The following is a 12,001-nucleotide window of genomic DNA, read 5'->3' on the forward strand; positions in this document are numbered from 1 at the left end:
ATTCAACGAAACACCTTCGCGAAGCCGAAAGCCCTCTCGTGTACCCTTGATGACTGCATGACCCAAAGCCTTACCCCTCGCCTGGGCCCGTCAACACTGACATTGGACTGATGGTGGCTAGAAACATGTTGCTTGGTCGGTGGAGTCTCGTTTCAAATTGCATAGAGCGGATGGGCGTGTCGGGCATGGAAACAACCTCATGAGTGCATGTACTTTGCATGTCAGCAGTGGACTATTCAAGGTGGTGGGGCTCTGTAATCGTGTGGGACGTGTGCAGTTGGAGTGATATGGGACCCCTGATACGTCTAGATACGACTCTGACAGGTTACACGTACGTAAGCATTTTGCCCGATCACCTGCATCCATTCGTGTCCATTGTGCATTCCGACGGACTTGGGCAACTGCAGGAGGACAATGCGACGCTCCACACGTCCAGAAGTGCTACAGAGTAGCTCCAGGAATACTCTTCCGAGTTTAAACACTTCCGCTGGCCACCAAACTTCCCAGACATGAACATTATTGAACATATCTAGAATACCTTGCAACGTGCTGTTCAGAAGATACCTCCACTCCCCCGCACTCTTACGAATTTATGGATAGCCCTGCAGGATTCTTGGTGTCAGTTCCCTCCAGCACTACTTCAGACATTAGGTAAGTCCATGCTACGTCGTGTTGCGACATTTCTGCTTGCTCGCGAGTTCCCTATACGATATTAGGCAGGTTTACCAGTTCCCTTGACTTTTCAGTGGATCTGGAGCAATTTCTAAACGATTCTTTGCTGAGACTTGAACCATAATTTTCCAGAATGGATGGTGACAACAACTCATCTGAACTGTTTCAGCGAGAGTAGGACAGTCGCGAGGAAACTGGTAGTGCTGCATATGGACCAGTCATCTAGTGTCTCTACGTTCGGTTTAAAAATTCCGGACCAGATATTGAAAACAGTACTTTAGCCATATATGGCGCTATAGAAAGTTTATGAACTGTCTGATACCATCGATTCTGCGTTTGTGTTATTCAAATACAGGTCTTGCGTGTTATTTAGTGAAGAAAAGGAATAATGTAATGCCATAAAATACTGATGACTATACAATTAATAATTTTAGTTCCTTTTTGTAATGTTGTTTGTAACGAAATTAGTACTCTAATAATATGTCATCAGTTAGTAAGAAATATTTATTAAATTCTGTCGAAAACAAACGTCTACCATAAAAAGCAACTGTATTTATGAATGAAACATGTAAAAATAAACCTGGAAGTTTGTGTGAAATTGTTTGGGCTCAGTATCAATGAAAATACAATTACATAAAGTTGCGACACGTAAAAATATTCAAGGATGACCAATACTAGTATCGAGTAGATAGTTTTCTGGGTGGCTAGGCTCATTAATGACTGTCCCAATGACGTTAGACTCCGAGTGGTTGGGCTAGCTGTGCAACGACAGTGACATATCAGCATACCTGTGCAACGCCTGAAGCAAGTTCTATTAAACTTTGCACATGCATTGTTTGTAAGTTGAAATAAAGATTGCTATAAAAACTCTTTTCCATTTACACCTAGACTCTTGCAATGAACATTTCTTTTTAAAAAAAGAAGAAGAAATATGACAGAATCGGAAGAAATGAGATGAAACATTTACTCTGTTACAAATTTAAGAAGTGTATGTTTCATTTTCATTTGTAAAAGTCGAACTGTTAACGATTCTTTGCACACCTCTTACCCAGGTATTATTACAAGTTCCGTCAGGATTCAAATAAAACTGCAAGACGAAATTCGCTACAAATACAGATAGAGTATATGTAGAAATATGAGTGAAATATCGATTTCCAATATGTTACTAACGGTATAGCAAGACGTGTTAACCAGCTTGAGTTAGAAAACAGCCAGGGTCATAAGATTAATTTTTTTTATTTAATTGATGACTAATCCTATGAAACGGGAAGTTAAAATTTCAATTTATCCAAGAAAGAATTACAAAAATTGAGTGCATCTTACAGGATACAGCGCATGTAAACCATGTTAAGATTGTACATACGTGTACATCAATGTCAAGTTTTTCTATAGACATTGGCAGGACAAACATACAACTCATAGTCTAGTTCCTACTCTACCACAAGGAAACGTCAGGTAGGTGGTGCACTCTCAGGGTGCAGGGAATTTCTTTATTATAATTTCCAATCATCAAGGAAAAAAATTAATACAATCGAAGTACAAGTCAATTACCACATTTCAGTTCTTCAAAATATTCCAGAAACAGCAGTATATTTAAAAGCTCTTTAATTTTATTTCCAAAAACCACAAGACTTTTAAAAGCAATGAACAGTAAACAACAGCAGCGCCACATGTGGCGCATACTAGCAAAAGTTGTATGCTATAGTGACACATAACATCGTTCATTACGAACCACAGAAAGTATGGAAAGACACTTAGTAAGACACTGAATACAACATCATGTTTCGAATTACATCATGATTGTAGAACAGTTAACCAGCATCAAACTTAAGATAAAATATATCTATAAAAACCACTCTGATGACTGTTCATATATAAAATAGAAATTCCCAGGAGTTGTTCCAGTCGTCTATCCCCGGACTTGGTGTTGCCATTTTGGTTTAATTCTATCTGTATCTTATATAATGTTGGATTAAATGGATACGTCATGTTGTCATTCATCATTACGAACAGTCGCATTTAGTACTGTGTAAGACACAATCTAGTGTTCTTACTTCTGTTTGTAGCAGTGAAGTGTCACTTTAAAACAGTTTTTACAGTTAAACATTCTGTTAGATTCGTTTACGATTAAGTGTTTCACGAGAATGATATAATTCGGAAGGTGGTGATGATCTTCAACGTCATACTAATTTGACTTCTTTCCATACTGTTTTTTAGTTCACAGTACGTGGTGTTATGTGTCGCCATAGCGTATGACTTTTCTTTATATACACCGTAAATGACGCTCCTGTTGTTGACTGTTCATTATTTTAAATGCCATGCTTCTCTCAGAAAAAAGGAATGAGACCATATATGTGATAGTTGACCTGCACTGTATTGTACCAAATAGGTTTATCCTTGCTAATTTTAAACTGTAATAAAGACATTCCCTGCATCTTACATCTCCCCCCCCCCCCAACGAAAACTTTCCCTTTCCATAGCCTCCCCCTCTTCTTTCCCCAGGAGTGGTTCCATTTCTCGCCGCTCTCCGGGAGCCTTGAGCCTTTATATATTTTACGCATCTGATATCCCCTGCCATCCGGCGTGGCCGAGCGGTTCTATGGTCGCAGGTTCGAATCCTGCCTCGGGCATGGATGTGTGTGATGTCCTTAGGTTAGTTAGGTTTAAGTAGTTCTAAGTTCTAGGGGACTGATGACCTCAGAAGTTAAGTCCCATAGTGCTCAGAGACATTTGAACCATTTGATTTGAAATCCCCACTTTACTGTCGGAGTAAATAGATACATCATATTGTCATGTGCCATAATGGGTTTTAGCATCTGGTGCAGTGAAAGAGGCAAGCTAGCGTTTCAATTTCTGTGTTACCTATGAAGTGACATTAGAAAGGTTTGTGTAGATATATGTTCTGTTTGTAAATCGAAAGGTGATGGTTTTATCAGCGTCATACTAAGTTTCTTTCCACACTATTTTTGGCTCGCATTGAACGATATTATGTCCCGCTATAGAATACGACTTTTGCTTGTATACGCCGTATGTGGCGTTGATATTGTTTATTGTTCATTGCTTTTAGACGTCCTGCTGTATTTGGAAAAAATTTGAGAGAGATTTTAAATGTCCCACTGTTTCTGGAAAATTTTAAAATTCTGAAATGTGGTAGTTGACTTGTACTTTGAATGTATTATTTTTTTATCCTTGTTGATTGGAAACTTTAATAAAGAAATTCCCTGCACCCTCATAGGATGCTCCCTAGCTGAGGTTTTCTTGTGGAAGCATTCGAACTAGACTGTCAGTTGTATGATTTTCCTGCCAATGTTCATAGAATTAACTTGACTTTGATGTACGCCTATGTACAATCTTAACAGGGTTTGCATGCTATAACAGGATATACCATTTTTCTGTTTGGTACGTATATCTTGGTACGATATGTTGTGTATCCTGTAATAGGCACTCCGTTTTTGCTACGGTTTCTTGCATAAATTGTAATTTTAATTTTTCATCTCACAGGATGATTTGAAAATCGGAAACTAGTCATATGTTAAATAAAAATTTGAATCTTGCAACTTCAGCTGATTTATCCATCAAAATGGGTGTAATATGTTAAATAAACGTGGAAAAAATATATACCGTACACACCTACACACGCGGTATCGAGTATCCTGATGCCTTCTGTAGCGAGATCCTTCTCTTAAATGTCAAGGGCTAAAATTTAACGGGAACATTGTCTATTGGTAACAGCAGCTTATCAATTTGTAATGTTTCAAGGATGTATTCTCTTACGATCTAGTGTTTTATTCACTTGCCTGAACCTGCATTCGTAACTGAGTTCACGTTTGGAAGACAGTTTTAACGAGACTGATGTAATCAGTATAGCGACTACAACACTGATAAGCAATACACTCCATTCCAGAAATAAATTATCGTTATAGCACGAAACCAATTACCACACTTGAAACACGCTATTGTAAGGTGCACGTTATTCGCTAAATCTGTGAACCGTATTCACAAATATTAAAGAGCACCCGAGTTTACGGCCATAATTCACTGGTGTTTTTGGAGCGGGCTCCATTAACTCGGCTTCTGTGTTCATACACAATGGCTCCCCTAAATAATTACAGGTGTTCCTCGCTCGCTTGTAATTACGCAAGCAGGCGGCTCTGTCCCCCGTTACAACCTGTTCTACGAAACATAGCGTTGTATTAGAGTTATTAAAAATGAAGTATCACCTGCAGAAACCTTTTTTTTCGCAATTAAGGGGACACAGATGGAAGCATAATTTACTCAGGATATCGCAGTGGGGGTGACCAGACAGGTCTACACGGTACATAGAATACGAGATCACTGAGTAATAACGAAGTGTCCGTGCTGCTGCTGATGAATCTTTTCGGACCCAGCTATTGGAATTGTCACTTGCAGATCCTACGACATACATGATTCAAATGTGCTACAAGAACACCGCAATATATGCATTTTTGAAATGAGATGTGCAACTACTGTGATCATATACAGTGAATGTAGATAGTTCACGATGTTAACACATACAGCGATTTCAGCAATGATGGAAAAGGTGTTTAGTGGTACACCGCATATGTTTCGTGCAAATGGGTTCAAATGGCTCTGAGCACTATGGGACTTAACATCTATGGTCATCAGTCCCCTAGAACTTAGAACTACTTAAACCTAACTAACCTAAGGACATCACACAACACCCAGCCATAACGAGGCAGAGAAAATCCCTGACCCCGCCGGGAATCGAACCCGGGAACCCGGGCGCGGGAAGCGAGAACGCTACCGCACGACCATTATAAGTTTCGTAAGTAGAATAAGATGTAACACATTTTTTGCAGCGCCCATTTGCGACAGCAAGAATACAAATATTCGTTCAATTTGTAAAACAAATAGGACAACGTGTACTTTAACTATGGAACTGATGCAGTGGTTAGTATTAATCACAATGGCGTACTCTATCGCAACTAGCTCAAGGGAGATCACAGTTGTCGTGACTCAGAGTTCACCGTTTTGGGAAGAATGACATTTCTGTCGTACTGAAGTCGATCGCCAGCGGTTTTTAAATGGTTGTTTTGAAATAGCTTATTTTCTGCCACAATCACAAACAATTTCATTACGAAATTATCGGTTTCAACAGACCCTGACCATCTTCAGATCATAAGACGCATGTCGTAGTTCGCTCCACGTTGTGTATGATTGTGGCATAAAATAGATTATTTTCAAAACAAACTTTTCATCGTGCATATTTATCATTTACACGGTTTATTTTAAAATACGCCTCAACTATATAGAGAGTTCGAGGGAATAAAGAGCTAGTCTGATCATGTTATTCAAACACACCACTTGCTGGCTACAAGTAGTTCCATGCGTAAAGACAGAAAATGCTCTGTGGTATACAAATAACTTTCTGTTACTCTGTTTGTGTCTTTGAATTTCACCAAACACAAAAAATGCCGTAGAGCGATGGTTCTGACGTAGCTGTATTGCTGATGCAACGACATAGATCTGAAGATGATTCAGGGAGACTGAGACTAGTAATGTATTACAAAAATGTGCAACTTGGATGGAATAATTAAAGATATATAAGAATAGACTTAAACATTAATACAGTTGCTGTTCGCTCGCGACGAATACGTCGGCTAGAGTGCAAAATGAAAACTTTTGCAATGGTCTTGTTGTATCAAGTACACTCCTGGAAATGGAAAAAAGAACACATTGACACCGGTGTGTCAGACCCACCATACTTGCTCCGGACACTGCGAGAGGGCTGTACAAGCAATGATCACACGCACGGCACAGCGGACACACCAGGAACCGCGGTGGTGGCCGTCGAATGGCGCTAGCTGCGCAGCATTTGTGCACCGCCGCCGTCAGTGTCAGCCAGTTTGCCGTGGCATACGGAGCTCCATCGCAGTCTTTAACACTGGTAGCATGCCGCGACAGCGTGGACGTGAACCGTATGTGCAGTTGACGGACTTTGAGCGAGGGCGTATAGTGGGCATGCGGGAGGCCGGGTGGACGTACCGCCGAATTGCTCAACACGTGGGGCGTGAGGTCTCCACAGTACATCGATGTTGTCGCCAGTGGTCGGCGGAAGGTGCACGTGCCCGTCGACCTGGGACCGGACCGCAGCGACGCACGGATGCACGCCAAGACCGTAGGATCCTACGCACTGCCGTAGGGGACCGCACCGCCACTTCCCAGCAAATTAGGGACACTGTTGCTCCTGGGGTATCGGCGAGGACCATTCGCAACCGTCAACATGAAGCTGGGCTACGGTCCCGCACACCGTTAGGCCGTCTTCCGCTCACGCCCCAACATCGTGCAGCCCGCCTCCAGTGGTGTCGCGACAGGCGTGAATGGAGGGACAAATGGAGACGTGTCGTCTTCAGCGATGAGAGTCGCTTCTGCCTTGGTGCCAATGATGGTCGTATGCGTGTTTAGCGCCGTGCAGGTGAGCGCCACAATCAGGACTGCATACGACCGAGGCACACAGGGCCAACACCCGGCATCATGGTGCGGGGAGCGATCTCCTACACTGGCCGTACACCACTGGTGATCGTCGAGGGGACACTGAATAGTGCACGGTACATCCAAACCGTCATCGAACCCATCGTTCTACCATTCCTAGACCGGCAAGGGAACTTGCTGTTCCAACAGGACAATGCACGTCCGCATGTATCCCGTGCCACCCAACGTGCTCTAGAAGGTGTAAGTCAACTACCCTGGCCAGTAAGATCTCCGGATCTGTCCCCCATTGAGCATGTTTGGGACTGGATGAAGCGTCGTCTCACGCGGTCTGCACGTCCAGCACGAACGCTGGTCCAACTGAGGCGCCAGGTGGAAATGGCATGGCAAGCCGTTCCACAGGACTACATCCAGCATCTCTACGATCGTCTCCATGGGAGAATAGCAGCCTGCATTGCTGCGAAAGGTGGATATACACTGTACTAGTGCCGACATTGTGCATGCTCTGTTGCCTGTGTCTATGTGCCTGTGGTTCTGTCAGTGTGATCATGTGATGTATCTGACCCCAGGAATGTGTCAATAAAGTTTCCCCTTCCTGGGACAATGAATTCACGGTGTTCTTTTTTCAATTTCCAGGAGTGTAATTCAATACTCTACATTGATTAATTTTCGGTGTCGATATTTTTGTTTTCAGTCAGTGTACAGGGTGTTTCAAAAATAATACACATATTTCAAATGCGTATATTTATTAAACTTTAAATACGAATATGAAACTTTACACACATATTTACGAACCTCTCAAGTTTTGATTACAGATATTAAATATGTCCTCCATCAGCGACACGAACAATATCACATCGATACTCAAATTCCTCCCGTACTCGGGCAAGCATGTTCTTCGTCACTGTTGCTATGGCAGTACGGCTCCGGTTCTTCAACTCTTCCAGATTCTGTGGGAGTGGTGGTACACAAACGTTGTCTTTAACGCAACCCCATAGGAAGAAGTCAGAGGGTGCCAAACCCGGTGACCGTGGAGCCCAGTTGAGACATGCTCCTTGGCGACCTATCCAACTGTTCGGTAGTGTTTCATTCAGATATTGAGACACTTGGCGACTCCAGTGAAGGGGTGCCCCTTGTTGTTGAATATTGAAGTTGTCTTCGTGCAGCCTCGGAAACAACCAGTTTTTTAACATAGCGAGATACTGCTGATCGCTAACCGTGTTTCCATCAAAGAAGAATGGGCAGTAAACAGATGATCCGGATAACGCACAAAACACATTGACTTTGGGCGAATCTCGTACATGTTCAATGGCTGCATGTGGGTTCTGTAGGCCCCAAATTCGAAAACTGTGTTTGTTTACCTGACCACTAACAGGAAAAGTCGCTTCATCACTGAACACGATGCGTTGTGCGAAAGTGTTATCATTGTCTATAGCATCAAGAATCTCGTTACAAAATGCCAGAGGTTTGCGTTTGTCATCAGGTTCAAAAAATGGCTCTGAGCACTATGGGACTTAACATCAGAGGTCATCAGTCCCCTAGAATTTAGAACTACTTAAACCTAAGGACATCACACACATCCATGCCCGAGGCAGGATTCGAACCTGCGACCGCAGCGGTGGCGCGGTGCCAGACTGAAGCGGCTAGAACCGCTCGGCCACACCGGCCGGCTTGTCATCAGGACGCAGAGCTTGTAAGAGCTATGACTTGTACGGCTTCATAACCAACAGACGTCTCGAAACATGACAAATTGTTGTTGTGGGGACCGGCCGAGGTGGCCGATCGGTTCTAGGCACTACATTTTGGAACCGCGCGACCGCTACGGTCGCAGGTTCGAATCCTGCCTCGGGCACGGATGTGTGTGATGTCCTTAGGATAGTTAGGTTTGCTCTAAGTTCTAGGGGACTGATAACCTCAGAAGTTAAGTCGCATATTGCTTAGAGCCATTTGAACCATTTCGTTGTTGTGGGCAGTTGTAACTCCCGATTGGCACGACGAGTTGAGTTTGAAGGACTACGTTGCAAAGCAGTTTGAATTCGTGCAACATTTTCTTCAGGAACTCGAGGGCGGCCAGGACTCCTTCCTTTACATACACGTCCTGTACCTAGAAACTGTCAATACCATCTGCGAATGTTCCACCCATTTGGAGGATCAATTTGGTACCTTAACCTGACGCGTCTTTGCACTGTAATCACAGAAATGCACTTCGCAAACTCGAGAACATAAAATGATTTCTGTCACGGAGGTAGCCATTTTAAACATATGAGAGTTACCAAGCAAAACAGAGGACAACTGACATCTAGCGGCTCTTGATATGAACTAGGCTACGTAGTAGTTTGTCCAATCCCCGAGCAGCTATCGATACTTTGGACAAAATAATACTTTGTAATACGCATATTCTTTTTGAAACACCCTGTATAGTCATATGAATACTGTGAAGTGTGCCTGAATGCCAAAGAAATTAAGTTTCGCACTCAGATTTCACCGATTTGTGGCATAACATGTGTCCGTCGGTCCGCGGTCAGGCGTCAGTGTGGGGAAGCGCACCGCTCGTGGCGAGGTGACCCGACACTGTTTGCGCAGCCACCGCGGGTTGCGTAAACAGCCGGACAGGCCGCGTCACGCCGCCTTTCCGGTGTGCCAGTGGCCTACCTGCTGTGGCGATCACTCGGTACCACGTGTACCACGAGGCCGGCCGCACCTCCGAAAGCTGGCCAACAGCCATGCGGGTTCGGATTAAACGGGACGATTTTTTCCACAGTGTTCAAACTCTAGGACTTGATCGATGAGAGGATACGGAGCAAAAAAGGTCTAATGAACTTGTTGTTGTTATTGTGGTCTTCAGTTCTGAGACTGGTTTGATGCAGCTCTCCATGCTACTCTATCCTGTGCAAGCTTCTTCATCTCCCAGTACCTACTGCAACCTACATCCTTCTGAATCTGCTTAGTGTATTCGTTTGTTGGTATCCCTCTACGATTTTTACCCTCCACTCTGCCCTCCAGTAGTAAATTGGTGATCCCGTAATGCCTCAGAACATGTCCTGCCAACCGATCCCTTCTTCTAGTCAAGTTGTGCCACAAACTCCTTTTCTCCCCAATTTTATTCAATACCTCCTCATTAGTTATGTGATCTACCCATCTAATCAGAATTCTTCTGAAGCACCACATTTCGAAAGCTTCTATTCTCTTCTTGTCCAAACTATTTATCGTCCATGTTTCACTTCCACACATGGCTACACTCCACACAAATACTTTCAGAAACGACTTCCTGACACTTAAATCTATACTCGATGTTAACACATTTCTCTTCTTCAGAAATGCTTTCCTTGCCATTGCCAGTCTACATTTTATATCCTCTCTACTTCGACCATCATCAGTTATTTTGCTCCCCAAATTGCAAAACTCATTTACTACTTTAAGCGTCTCATTTCCTAATCAAATAACATCAGCATCAACTGATTTAATTCGAGTACATTCCATTCCATTCCATTATGCCGGCCTGTGTGGCCGAGCGGTATTAGGCGCTTCAGTCTGGAACCGCGCGACCGCTACGGTCGCAGGTTCGAATCCTGCATCGGGCATGGATGTGTGTGATGTCCTTAGGTTAGATAGGTTTGGTGATCCCGTGATGCCTCAGAACATGTCCTGTTCTAGGGGACTGATGTCCTCAGATGTTAAGTCCCGTAGTGCTCAGAGCCATTTTGAACATTCCATTACCCTCGTTTTGCTCTTGTTGATGTTCATCTTATATCCTCCTTTCAAGATACTGTCCATTCCGTTCAGCTGCTCTTCCAAGTTCTTTGCTGTCTCTGACAGAATTACAATGTCATCGGAGAACCTCAAAGTTTTTAGGATTTTAATTCCTACACCGAATTTTTCTTTTGTTTCCTTTACTGCTTGCTCAATATACATTGGGGAGAGGCTACAACCTTATCTCACTCCCTTCCCAACCGCAGCTTCCCTTTCATGCCTCTCGACTCTTATAACTGTCGTCTGGTGTCTGAACAAATTGTAAATAGCCTTTCGCTCCCTGTATTTTACCCCTGCCACCTTCAGAATTTGAAAGAGAGTATTCCAGTCAACATTGTCAAAAGCTTTCTCTAAGTCTACAAATGCTAGAAACGTAGGTTTGTCTTTCCTTAATTAACCATACAGTAAAGCTGCATGCCCTCGGAGAAAATTACGGCTGTAGTTTTCCCTTGCTTTCAGCCATTCGCAGTACCAGCACAGCAAGGCCGTTTTGTATAGTGTCCGGAAATTCATGGTTTCCATGCTAGAGACCATTTATTCAATTATACATTGTTACAGAGACTGCGGTCTAATACGCGCTGTACCATGCAGCCACAGATACAGTATGTGCTGAAAATGGTTCCCATGCGCCTAACGCACGCATGTACGCGGCGTAGCATGTTCTGTCTTACGCGTTCACATCGTCCAGGCTGCAACCGAACAGTGTCAAAGGCATCACGAATACGCTGCTTCATTGTCGCCCCATCTGTAATGGCTCTGCACGATACTTTTGCGAATGATCCATAAGCGGAAGTCGCTTGGGTTGAGATCTGTTTAACGAGCAGACCATGCAAGTAGCCCCCGTCGTCCGATCCATCGACCAGGGAAGACACTACTGAGATGCGTTCGGGCGTTAACATCGAAGTACCTGGAGCACAGTCATGTTAAGAGCCACGTAGACGTGAAAGGAAGACTGGTCCCAAAATATGGTCTCCAATCATTCCGTCCCACACATTCTGGCTGCACCGATGGTGGGTTCTACATGGGGGTTCTACATACTGTCCCATAGATGACTGCTATGAAAGTTGAAGATTCCACACCGCGTAATGGTGGCCTCATCTCTGGATAG

This window comes from Schistocerca serialis, chromosome 6, assembly GCF_023864345.2.
Source record: "Schistocerca serialis cubense isolate TAMUIC-IGC-003099 chromosome 6, iqSchSeri2.2, whole genome shotgun sequence".
Lineage (NCBI taxonomy): Eukaryota > Metazoa > Arthropoda > Insecta > Orthoptera > Acrididae > Schistocerca > Schistocerca serialis.